The sequence below is a fragment of the Sciurus carolinensis genome, unplaced genomic scaffold (genome assembly GCF_902686445.1).
Source record: "Sciurus carolinensis unplaced genomic scaffold, mSciCar1.2, whole genome shotgun sequence".
Taxonomy (NCBI): Eukaryota; Metazoa; Chordata; class Mammalia; order Rodentia; family Sciuridae; genus Sciurus; species Sciurus carolinensis.
Window position 1 is genome coordinate 359,368 of NW_025920185.1, and position 12,137 is coordinate 371,504.

Below are 12,137 nucleotides of genomic sequence, written 5' to 3' on the forward strand. Positions count from 1 at the left end.
CCCTCCCCAAGTCGAAACACCTCACCAAATCACCTAGATCTTCTTAAAATGTCCTCCAGGTCACCATGATCAATACAATGACATCAGGTTTCTGTCATAACTATGATGAGCAAGTTTCTTCACACTGGAAATGCTTACACAAAATCCTTCTCTCCCCTTTCTCTAATTTTAAAAAATGCCTTCCTTATGCAGGCCACCATCTAAGATGAGGGCCAATTAGAACTAGTCTTCTACACTAGCAGTGAGCCAAATTCTGGTCCAGTTGTGGAAACAAAGCATATATCTCTTAACACAAATTTTTTTGCTTTAAAAATGACCCTATGGAAGTGTTATCAGTATAGAGAGACACTGGAAGTTATCTTAGAACTCTTGGATATGACCTGAGATCAAACATAAAAGATTCACACACCACGCTACATACTTTCCCATCCTTGGCAGAAACCTAAGAGAGTACTTCCTAAACCTTGACTAAATGACCTAGGAAAATTTTTTTGTTTTTATTTTAAAAAATCATTTAAGGAATCTCAGAATTATTTCAAAAAAGCAGAACTGGAATATCACTTAGTAAGCAGAAACTTACGCATGTATTCAAATCATATATTGGATTATCCTGGGGAATGCTACCTTCATTCCTGATACATTCTTCTATGTAGAAGGGATCCACAATAAAACACATCTAGTCTCTACACACTCATTTCTTCTCCATAATGGAAATTACTCATCTAATAAGTGAGTTGGGAAGATAAAACAGGAATTGCACTGTTTAGGCCTTCTCCCTTCTAAATTGTTGGTCGTAATCTTGCCTTATCCAGCATATATTCTGGTCTGCTCTCAGGGATGTTTTTACAATAGGTATACAGTTTGCCTCCTATGACATTGTCTCCCCAGATTGTCTTTGGTCTTGATCCCAAAATATTGAGTCTTTAATAGCCTCCCCAAATACATCCTGTTCTTAGTCTGGATTCTAAACTAAGTAAGGATTATGAGAAAATTATATTGAAAGCAATATATTGACTTTCTTTCTTACATATAAAAAATTCCATTAATTAAATATTAATATATGAGAATGCTCACAAAAAAGATAAGAATAATCTACATATGAGAATATGACAGAATACCTGACTAGTGTGCTTCATATCAAGAAAACCAGAGCACTAAATAAACCCATTCTCCCACCTGTGTTGTGACCACATAGTCACAAAGGCCTGGAAGTGAAATGTGTATAAACCTGTTATTTCCACAAGGAGTCCTGTCTACATGTACTCAAGGAAAGTGCCTTCCTGGCCAAAAGGTATCTCAGTAGCAGGACAAAGTATTTCAGGACCCATTCTTTGAGGAATTCTTCTTGATGTGAAAAAAAGAAGCCTCTCATTCTTATTGCACATGCATCATACAAATTTCAAAGAATATGGCTTTTTCTGTGGTTTATAGAGCCACTTCATGCAGCACTATCTTATTCCCTTAACAAGCATAATTATACTCAAAGTATCATCTTATAAAAGGGGATTGAAATTACAAATTCTAAGAGTAGAGTGAAAACCTTAAAAGAATTTTCCATACAAATTCCTTCAAATACAAACTGAAGAAATGTTTCAAAATTAAAACTCACACATAAAATCTCAGGTAAACTACAGATGAAATTATAACAAATCTACCTCCTTCACTTTTTAAGAATAAGAGAATCCCCTTTTCATTCAATGATAACAGACTACAAGAGTTAAAGTTCACAAAGTCACATATTTTGGGTTTATATCTCTGCTTAACCAACAATCCAAAACAATAAATATTGATTATCTCACAGGAATTTGTGTTGACTTGATCCAGTTGGGACTTTTCTGATCCATGTTGTGGCTGTTATATGGTGGTATATAAATCTGGAGGCTCCAAACATCTGGAACATCAAGAGAACTCCCTCAATATATGACACTTGGTAATGGAATCTCCTGAAAACAGGTATGACAACTGATTAAAGCACCTTGACTCTCCTTCAAAAAGGCCCACATATACAGGGCCTTCAGATTACATTTAACCCAGCTAATTTTTTTTAATATATTTTACTTCTTATCAAATACAAAGAGAGGTTGCTCTCAAGCAGTAGTATTTATTTGGGGTTCTGTAAAATCTCTAAAACTGGGGGCATGGAGAGAAAGAGAGGAAGAGAGAGAGAGACAGAGAGAGAGAGGAACAGAAAACACAAACTTACTATTTTCTTTAAATTAGAGAAGGAAAAAAGAAAAACAGAGCAAAACACACATCAATTTCTCCATAAATCATCCGGCCACAGTTCCCAAAAGCAAAGCACCCAAGAGTGCATGTGCACATACACAAGAGGGAGGAAAAAGTAGAGAGACCTATAAAAAACTCTGCAGTAACTTACATGCATTTTTCTTTTTTTAATTTTTTTTATTATTATTGTATACAAATGGGATACATGTTGTTTCTCTATTTGTACATGGAGTCAAGGCATACCATTTGTGTAATCATACGTTTACATAGGGCAATGATGTTTGATTCATTTTTTTCCCTTCCCCCTCACCCCTCCCACCACTTTTTTCCCTCTATACAGTCCTTCTTTCCTTCATTCCTACCACACTCCTTATCCCTAACCCTAAACCTAACCCTAAACCTAATGCTAACCCCTCCCACCCCCCAATATATGTCCTCAACCTCTTATCAGTGAGATCATTCATCCTTTAGTTTTTGAGACTGGCTTATCTCACTTAGCATGATATTCTCCAATTTCATCCATTTGCCTTCAAATGCCATAATTTTATCATTCTTCATTGCGGAGTAATATTCCATTGTATATATATGCCACAGTTTCTTTACCCATTCATCAACTGATGGGCATCTAGGTTGGTTCCACAATCTGGTTATGGTGAATTGAGCAGCAATGAACATTGATGTGTCTGTATCTCTGTAGTATGCTGATTTTAAGTCCTTTGGGTATAGGCCAAGGAGTGGGATAGCTGGGTCAAATGGTGTTTCCATTCCAAGCTTTCTGAGGAATCTCCACACTGCTTTCCAGAGTGGCTGCACTAATTTGCAACCCCACCAGCAATGTATGAGTGTTCCTTTTTCACCACATCCTCGCCAACACCTATTGTTGCTTGTGAATCACCATTCTAATTGGGGTGAGATGAAAACTTAGGGTAGTTTGATTTGCATTTCCCTTATTACTAGGGATGTTGAACATTTTTTCATATATCTGTTGATTGCTTGTACATCTTCTTCTGTGAAGTGTCTGTTCATTTCCTTAGCCCATTTGTTGATTGGATTATTTGTATTCTTCGTGTAGAGTTTTTTGAGTTCTTTATAGATTCTGGAAATTAGCGCTCTATCTGAAGTATGAGTGGCAAAGATATTCTCCCACTCTGTAGGCTCTCTCTTAACATTGCTGATAGGTCCCTTTGCTGAGAGAAAGCTTTTTAGTTTGAATCTATCCCAGTTTTTGATTCTTGCTTTTATTTCTTGTGCTATGGGAGTCCTCTTAAGGAAGTCTGATCCTAACCCAACAAGTTGAAGATTTGGACCTACTTTTTCTTCTATAAGATGCAGGGTCTCTGGTCTGATTCCGAGGTCCTTGATCCATTTTGAGTTCAGTTTTGTGTAGGGTGAGAGATAGGGGTTTAATGTTATTCTGTTGCATATGGTTTTCAAGTTTTCCCAGCACCATTTGTTGAAGAGGCTATCTTTTCTCCATTGCATATTTTTGGAACCTTTTTCTAGTATGAGAAAATCGTATTTATTTGGGTTTGTGTCCATGTCCTCTATTCTGTACCATTGATCTACCTGTCTATATTGTTACCAATACCATGCTGTTTTCATTACTATTGCTTTGTAGCAGAGTTGAAGATCTGGTATTGCAATACCTCCTGCTTTGTTCTTGCTACTTAGGGTTGCTTTAGCTATTCTAGGTTTTTTATTCTTCCAGATGAATTTCATAATTGCTTGCTCTATTTCTGTAAGGTACATCATTGGGATTTTAATTGGAATTGCATTGAATCTGTATAGCACTTTAGGTAGTATGGACATTTTGACAATATTAACACTGCCTATCCAGGAACATGGGAGATCTTTTTACCGTCTAAGGTTTTCTTTAATTTCTTTCTTTAGTGTTCTGTAGTTCTCACTGTAGAGGTCTTTCACCTCTTTTTTGAGATTGATTCCCAAATATTTTATTTTTTTCGATGCTATTGTGAATGGGGTAGTTTTCCTAACTTTTCTTTCTGAGGATTCATCATTTATGTACAAAAATGCATTGGATTTATGAGCATTGATCTTGTATCCTGCTACTTTACTGAATTCACTTATGAGTTCTCAAAGATTTCTGGTGGAATTTCCAGGTTCCTCTAAATATATAATCATGTCGTCAGCGAACAGGGATAGTTTGAGTTCTTCTTTTCCAATTCGTATCCCTTTGATTTCTTTGGTTTGTCTAATTGCTCTGGCTAGAGTCTCAAGGACGATATTGAATAGAAGTGGTGAAAGAGGCCATCCCTGCCTTGTTCCAGTTTTTAGGAGTAACGCTTTCAGTTTTTCACCATTTAGAATGATATTGGCCATGTACTTAGCGTAGATTGTCTTTATAAGGAATGTTCCCACTACCCCAATTTTTTGTAGTGTTTTGAGCATGAAGGGGTGCTGTATTTTATTGAATGCTTTTTCTGCATCTATTGAAATAATCATGTGATTCTTAACTTTAAGTCTGTTGATATGGTGAATGACATTTATTGATTTCCAAATGTTGAACCAAACTTGCATCCCTGGGATAAAATCCACTTGATCGTGGTGCACTATCTTTTTAATATATATTTGTATGCGATCTGCTAAAATTTTGTTGAGAATTTTTGCGTCGATGTTCATTAAGGATATTGGTCTGAAATTTTCTTTCCTCGATGTGTCTCTGTCTGGTTTAGGTATCAGGGTGATATTGGCTTCATAGAACCCAGCTAATTTTATAAACCAAATAACAGCGTATAATTTTTATTCACATGCAGTATCATTCTGTTTATCTGAAACTCAAATATAGCTGGATGTCCTATATATATTCTTATTAAATATGACAATTTTGGGGGAAGGCACACTGAATTTCTAGTTTAATGAGCATCTGAGACAACTTTTCCAATGAGTAAAATCTGGGAAAAAATGATCATGCCTACAGTAAAGAAAAAAATCTGATAATGTCTGGTGCTGGTAACATGAGGGGGAAATAGACACAGGCATACAGTTTTAGTTCCAAATGGTGTTATCCATTTTCTGAAGCCCATGTTATTATTATGCATTAATAAACGAATGATCTTGATACTGAAGCTCTGATTCCACCCAAAGGGAAGATTAAATGGCAGTTTTACAAATGGATTTCAAGGTGATTCAGACCTGAAATCTAATGAAAGAGCTGACTGGACAGGTCAGGAGCCACATGAGTTTTCTAAGAAAAAATAGCCAAATTTATGAAGCAGATTGTTTAGAGTGTCTATCTCCAGGTTCATTGTGTTAGTACCTGGAATTAATCTCATAACAATACTTTGGATGAGGTATTACTGTCCTCTCTTCATGGATCAGTGTGACTATGAAACACTTGCTTAAAACCACAAAGTCAGATGGCTAAGAAGTTTTTCACCAGTACCACTGCCAGAGTCAGGGAGAGAACCTGCCTCCTCACACCTTGAGTTGCTGGTGGCCAATCTTTAGCAAATATGCCAGGACACATCCTGCCATGATGGTTAATGTATTTTTCCTGTGTTCATTCTGTAGCAGGGAGCTCAGTTTGTCGCCCCTTTTCCTTTCCTCAGAAGAGGTTCATTGCAAGTCTGGAAGCAGAAACTGTCTGAAGTCAGTGATTATTTTATCTTTTATGAAAACATAATTCATGGAAGGATGGAACTGCTTGTACCTCACAGAAAGGTGAGGACCTCTGAAGAGAGAGAAAGATAGGAAAAGAAATTTCTCTCTAAGATAGGGAGCATGGGCAAGGTATAACATTCCTTCCAAGTGTAGAGGCCTGAACACTACCCCATATCTATACTTGGGCTAGCTCTGTAGATGTCCCATTAAGACTGGGTCTCCCCTCATGACAGATATTTTTAACTTTGACCAGGAGATCCATGGAGGAGAAAGAAAGTTTCAGATTTCCCTTAATCACAATACACCTTGCATTCTCAGCCATTGTGGCATCTTGAAGAAGAGTCTCAAACAGGTACTTTGGGGCAAAATTGTCATTCATATTCAATGGTTTGGGAGCCTCCAAAGGACTATAGAATATACACAGATGTAGACAACTTCTATATTTAAATGTTCACTTTCAACTGTTAAGTGGGGATTAGTAGATAAAAATAGTCTAAAAAGTCCTTGGGGGAAAGGTAATAATGAAATAAGGTTTCACAAAAACTATACCCAGCCACCTCTCTTGCTTACTCAGCAACCTCTTTTGTTGGTAGTGGTAATAGGAGTGGTGATGTTGATTTTAAAAAAGTGATAGAAATGAAATTCTGCTTCTTGGGGTTGAGTCTTTGATATGGGGTTTATGTGTATTGAATTGGCTTATTTTAAGGCAGTACAGAGAAAATAATCAGGAAAGCAGGCATTTCCTATGGAGACAACTTAGAATTATTGTTTTGTTCTCCAACATGTAATCTGTATGACCAAGGAAACTGCACTATAAAGCAGGAAGCATAAGAAGAATTAATAAAATAAATTTTCAATTTATACACTGAAATGAAGTGGATGGTGCCTATATGCCAACAATATGTTGGAGTGTTGACCTTATATTTTCTTCTAGCACTTCCAGTGTTTCTGGTCTAATTCCTAGGTCTTCAGACCACTTTAAATTGACATTTAGGAAGAATGAGAGATAGAGATCTAGTTTCATTCTTCTATATATGGCTACACAGTTTCCCCAGCACCATTAGTTTAAAATGTTATCCTTTCTCCAACATATGTTTTTGGCAACTTTGTTAAGAATCAGATGACTGTATGTGTATTTTTTTCTGTGTTTTCTATTATATTCTGTCAGAATTCATTTCTGTTTTTATACCAGTACCACACTGTTTTTGTTACTATAGCTCTATAGTTCAATTTTAATCAGTTACTGTAATGCCACCCACATCACTTTTATTTCTCAATATCATTTGGATTATTTTGGGTGTTTCATTATTCCATATAAATTTTAGGTCTGTTTTTGTTCCTCAAACTGAAGAAGTAAAACCAAGAATTGATCAATGGAATTGTCTCAAATTAAAATCTGCACAGTAAAGAGCATGAAGACAAACCCACAGAGTTGGAGAAAACACTTGCCAGCTACTCTTTTGACTGGATATGTATATTCATAATATATAAAGAACCAAAAAATTAACAGTCCCCTCAAAAAGCAAATAAGCAACCAATAAATGGACAAATGATCTGAGCAGATATTTTTAAAAATAAGAAATAAAATGGCCACAAATATATGTTCAAATATTCAACATTTTCAGCATTCAGGGAAATGCAAATCAAATCTACACTAAGATTTCATCTCACTACACTTTTTATGGCAATGGTCAATAATATAAATAACAAGAGTCACTGGCACAGTTGTGGAGAAAAATATATACTTGTGCATTGTTGGTGGGACTGTAAAGCAATACATTCACTTTGAAAAGCAGCATGGAGATTTCTCAAATGACTAGGAATAGAATCACCCTATAATCCAGCTCTACCCATCCTTAGTACTTATCTGAAACATCTAAAATCAATATTCTACAGTGATACATACTTACCAACATATATATCATTTTCATTTACAATAGCCAAGTAATGGAAACTCAACAGCCAAATTGAGAAAGAAATATGGTATATAAACACAATGAAATTTTACTCAGCAATAAAAAAGAGACATTATAAAATCATATCATTTTCTGGTAAATGGATGAAGCAAGACACTATCATGTTAAGTAAAATAAGTCAGGGTCAGAAAGTCAAGGGTCAAATACATTTTTTCCCAGTGCATGAACTGTTAGGGAGATGTTAGGGGCAGTTTTGGTTCATCGATAACTCCCAGAAAAAACACTCCACAGATACAGGTCCCACACAAGGAACTCTTTATTTTATTAGGGGAAAGGGGAAAGGGAAAAAAAGAAGATGGTGCAGGGTTCCTTCTCAGATATTGGAATTTCGTGGGCTGGGAGGAACCAATCGCGGAGGAGAATTATTACAGACTGACTGATGGACCAATGACATATTGGAACATAATGTGGGAGGCAGGAAGGTTACAGCGACATAAGCCAGAAATTCCTGTAATGGGAGATTGACAGGTGGGTTGGGAGGCTGGGTTCCTGTAACGGGAGAGAAAGGTGGTTTTATAGCTAACATTCCCCTATTTCCTTTTTTATAAAAAAAATTTTTTTTGGGTACATGGATGAAGAAGGTCAGTCTTCTGTAATTACTTCCTGCTGGGTGTGGATGTAGAGCTGGTATCATTGTGACAGGAAGAACTGGAGACTTGATAGTTTCTCTGTGTTAGTTAGATGTAAAGGGGAGCAGTTTTGGTTCGTCGATAACTCCCAGAAAAGACGCTCCGCAGATACAGGTCTCACACAAGGAACTTTTATTCAAGCGGAAAAAAACGTGTCCGCTCGGGGGAAAAGGGAAAAGGAAAGAGAGAAGATGGCCCACGGTTCTTTGTATTGGAATTTCGCGGGCTGGGAGGAACCAATCATGGAGGAGGATTATTACAGACTGACTGATGGACCAATGACATATTGGAACGTAATGTGGGGGGGGGCAGGAAGGTTACAGCGAAGTAAGCTGGAAATTCCTGTAATGGGAAAGGTGGGCTTAACGGCAGATTGACAGGTGGATTTGGAAGCTGGATTCCTGTAATGGGAAAGGAAGGTTGCTTTATACCTAACATTCCCCCATTTCCTTTTTTATAAAAAAAAATAAAATTTTTGGGGTACATGGATGAAGGTCAGTCTTCTGTAATTACTTCCTGCTGGGGTGTGCATGTAGAGCTGGTATCATTGTGACAGGGAGAACTGGAGACTTAATAGTTTCTCTGGAGGCACATCTGCAGCCAGGCTCCAATCCTGGAGGCACATCTGCAGCCAGGCTCCAATTTTTGTAAAATCCTGATATTTCTGCAATACAAGTTGATTAATTGACATGAAAGTAAAAGACAGGGGGTGGAAGAACTGAGAAGTTGTTCCCATAACAAGGCCTAGCAAAGGCTGGAGAGAACAGGCCTTCATTTGGGAGTTTCAACATTGTCTAGGTCATCAGGAATGTGAACACATTTAGTACTAGCAAACATAGATTAAGCCTATTTGTGTCTGTAGGCCTTAAACTGACTAAAAACAGAAATTCTGACTCTAGCAGTTTCTCTTGATAGTTACTATTATTTTTTAAATGCCCAAGAATGGCTATACTTTGGTTGTAACTGATTTGCTAGGTGTTTAAGATCAAACTGGTCAAAGTGACCTGTTCCTGTCTGTTAAGAGTCAGCTAAGTTTCCACAGGGGTCACTCATAGAGAACTTAAGAGCAGTTTCTTAGCTCTATTAGTGCAATTGGTTAGGCAGGGTCTTTTCGATGACGTGACTTTCCTTGAAAGCGCCAGGGATGTCTCCCTTTTCCATGACCCTCCTCTGCAGCAGATGCACTGAGTCGCTTTTTCTCTAGCAGTCTCATCAATCTTCTTGCTCAGGAGGTTGTGTGACCCAGAGTTGCAAAGCTTTTTGGAGAAGTCCTCTTATTCCCTGGGTTCAGGCTGACTTTGAGGGCAAGACCCAAATATGGAGTTTTTCTTGGCCTCTGTATTTAATTTCTATCTTTAAGTTTGATCTTAACCATCAAGCAAATCAGTCTCACCAGTCGTAAAGTTAGAGTACTGGGCTTTATCTTTAATGTCTATAACTTTACAGTTATTTACCCCCCTTTTTAAATTTGGGTTTACATTATCTGTTCTATAGGTGATGGCTCACTATTCCAAGTTAATTTACGGTGTTCACTCTTGAAGCAGTACTTCTGCAAAATATTGATCAGGCAACAATTAGAGTTTACAAGGAAAATACAAAATAGAATTACCAACAGTAAAACATTCAGTTTGTGCAATAGCTATCTTGAATTTTGGCTGAGTCCCATTTTTGCTACTGCATATTACACTCTTTCTTAAATGTCATTTTACTTATACCCTATTGATGACAGGTCCTATAACAGAATATTAAATGATAGGGTTACCATTACAGACAAGTTTAATTTGGAGAACAGCAGCTTGAAAAAGGCTTGCATACCTGGAAAATATGAACACATTTAATATACAAAGAATAATGTTTTTAAGTATGTTACTCCATGGAATAACCTTATAAATTAATTAGATGTCTCTAACAAACACATTTGAATAATCCCATACATGTTGACTCCAATTCTCTCATCTTATTGTAGAAAAACCAAGATATTAGACAAGTGTACCAATAGTATTTGCTGTCTCTTTTCTGTTGAAGAAAATTCCTAGAAAATTGATGTTAGACATTTTATAAACATTAATATTTTATTAGTTTGACCACTTAGAGACTTGTGAGTTAATTTTAAGGACATTTTACTTTATTAGTATACCCAATTTAAATTGAACCTCATTAAATCACGTGAATTAAAAATATTTGGATCCATTTTTAAAAATTTAATTTTTATGCACGCTTATATTTAACACAAAAGTAAAGGCCTTGTAATATTTATCTCCATTGCAATGTAGCAGATGTTCAAAAATAACTCGAGTTGGATAAAAAGAACTGATCAAAAATCATTAACCTAGGTCTGTAGGATCAAAATTGTGAGCTCAAAAATACAGCATTTAAGAAAAACAAAGTCCTGGAAGAAAAATGATAATGGTTATTAATTAAAGCATGAGAAAATGAGAAGGAAAGTAAAGGTGAAAGGGAGAAAAGTATTCTGAGTTGTAGCCCAGGATAAATTTAAAATGGACACTTTTTTTCCTTGGGTTTGAAACTGGTCTCCTACTGAGCCTTTCTTCATTTACATTTCAATGTAACCCTTGACTGAGATCTGAATCTGAAAGGGGCTAATATATTCTAGCAGAAACTTGATGCTTAGGACCTTTTAATTTCTTGAGTCTGTAGGGAGAGCTAAGATAAGAAAGAAAAGATTTGAAAATAAGGAATTAGCCAAGAGAATGTGTTCAGGTTTTACTCCCTCCATGTCAGCCTCCTCCAGTAAAGGAGTTAGAATGTGTGTACGAGACCGCATGGTTGGGGAACTTGGAAGGCTGAATGGAGGAGTGGAAGGAGAAACAGAATGAGGTGAACTCGGAAGGGAAAGAAGGGTTAATAGGTGGGGGAGAAGCCAAGAGAGGTTTAGCAAGAAAGAAAGGAAAAACAAGAAGGGGAAAAGTTCCTTTCCATTCACCAGGTTGCCCATATATGTACTTAATTATAACTAGCATAATTAGGCATACAATTTTACTTAGTATAAAGCTAGAATTTAGGGTGTCATAAATAGACCATTCTGACTTACTATCTAAAGGACAATTTAGCTCTGATTCAGGGAATAGGTAAAGGGGTTTGAGATGGTTTAATAAACATCTCAGGGGCGAGTTTGCTGGGTTGGATGTTTTGAATTTCATGGTAAGCTGAGACCCACCTGGGTAGTGGATTTGGCATCCCAGAATCCACGGTACCAGGCAATGAGAGGTTAAAAACAATGATTAGGTCGTCACCCGAAATCACTGTTTAACCAGGCAAAAAGCCGAGAGAGAGTTTGAAGACCTGGCCAGGGTTTCGGGAGGGAGCCGCGAGAGGAGGGGGAGAAAAGCTGCAGAGCGGCGAGAGAGACTAGCAGCGGCAGAAGTGAGTAAACTTCAAACCCGAGAAAGAATCACAGCACCATAAAATTCAGACATCCACCCAACAACTAAGACCAATTATGAGGACCAAGGAGGTACCCCCACACCTCGGCGGTTGAGTGGTAGGAGCCACGAGGGGTGAAGCCGCAGGGCGGCGAGAGATGAAGCTGCTGGGCGGGCAGCAAAAGGCTGCGAGCCGGCGGAAGGAGCTGGGGATTGGCCGCTTTATAATAAGGAGGGGGCTGCAGCGGACTGCAGGTGGAGGTGAGGGTAGCCGAGATGTGTTTTAAATGGTCAGGGGCCTG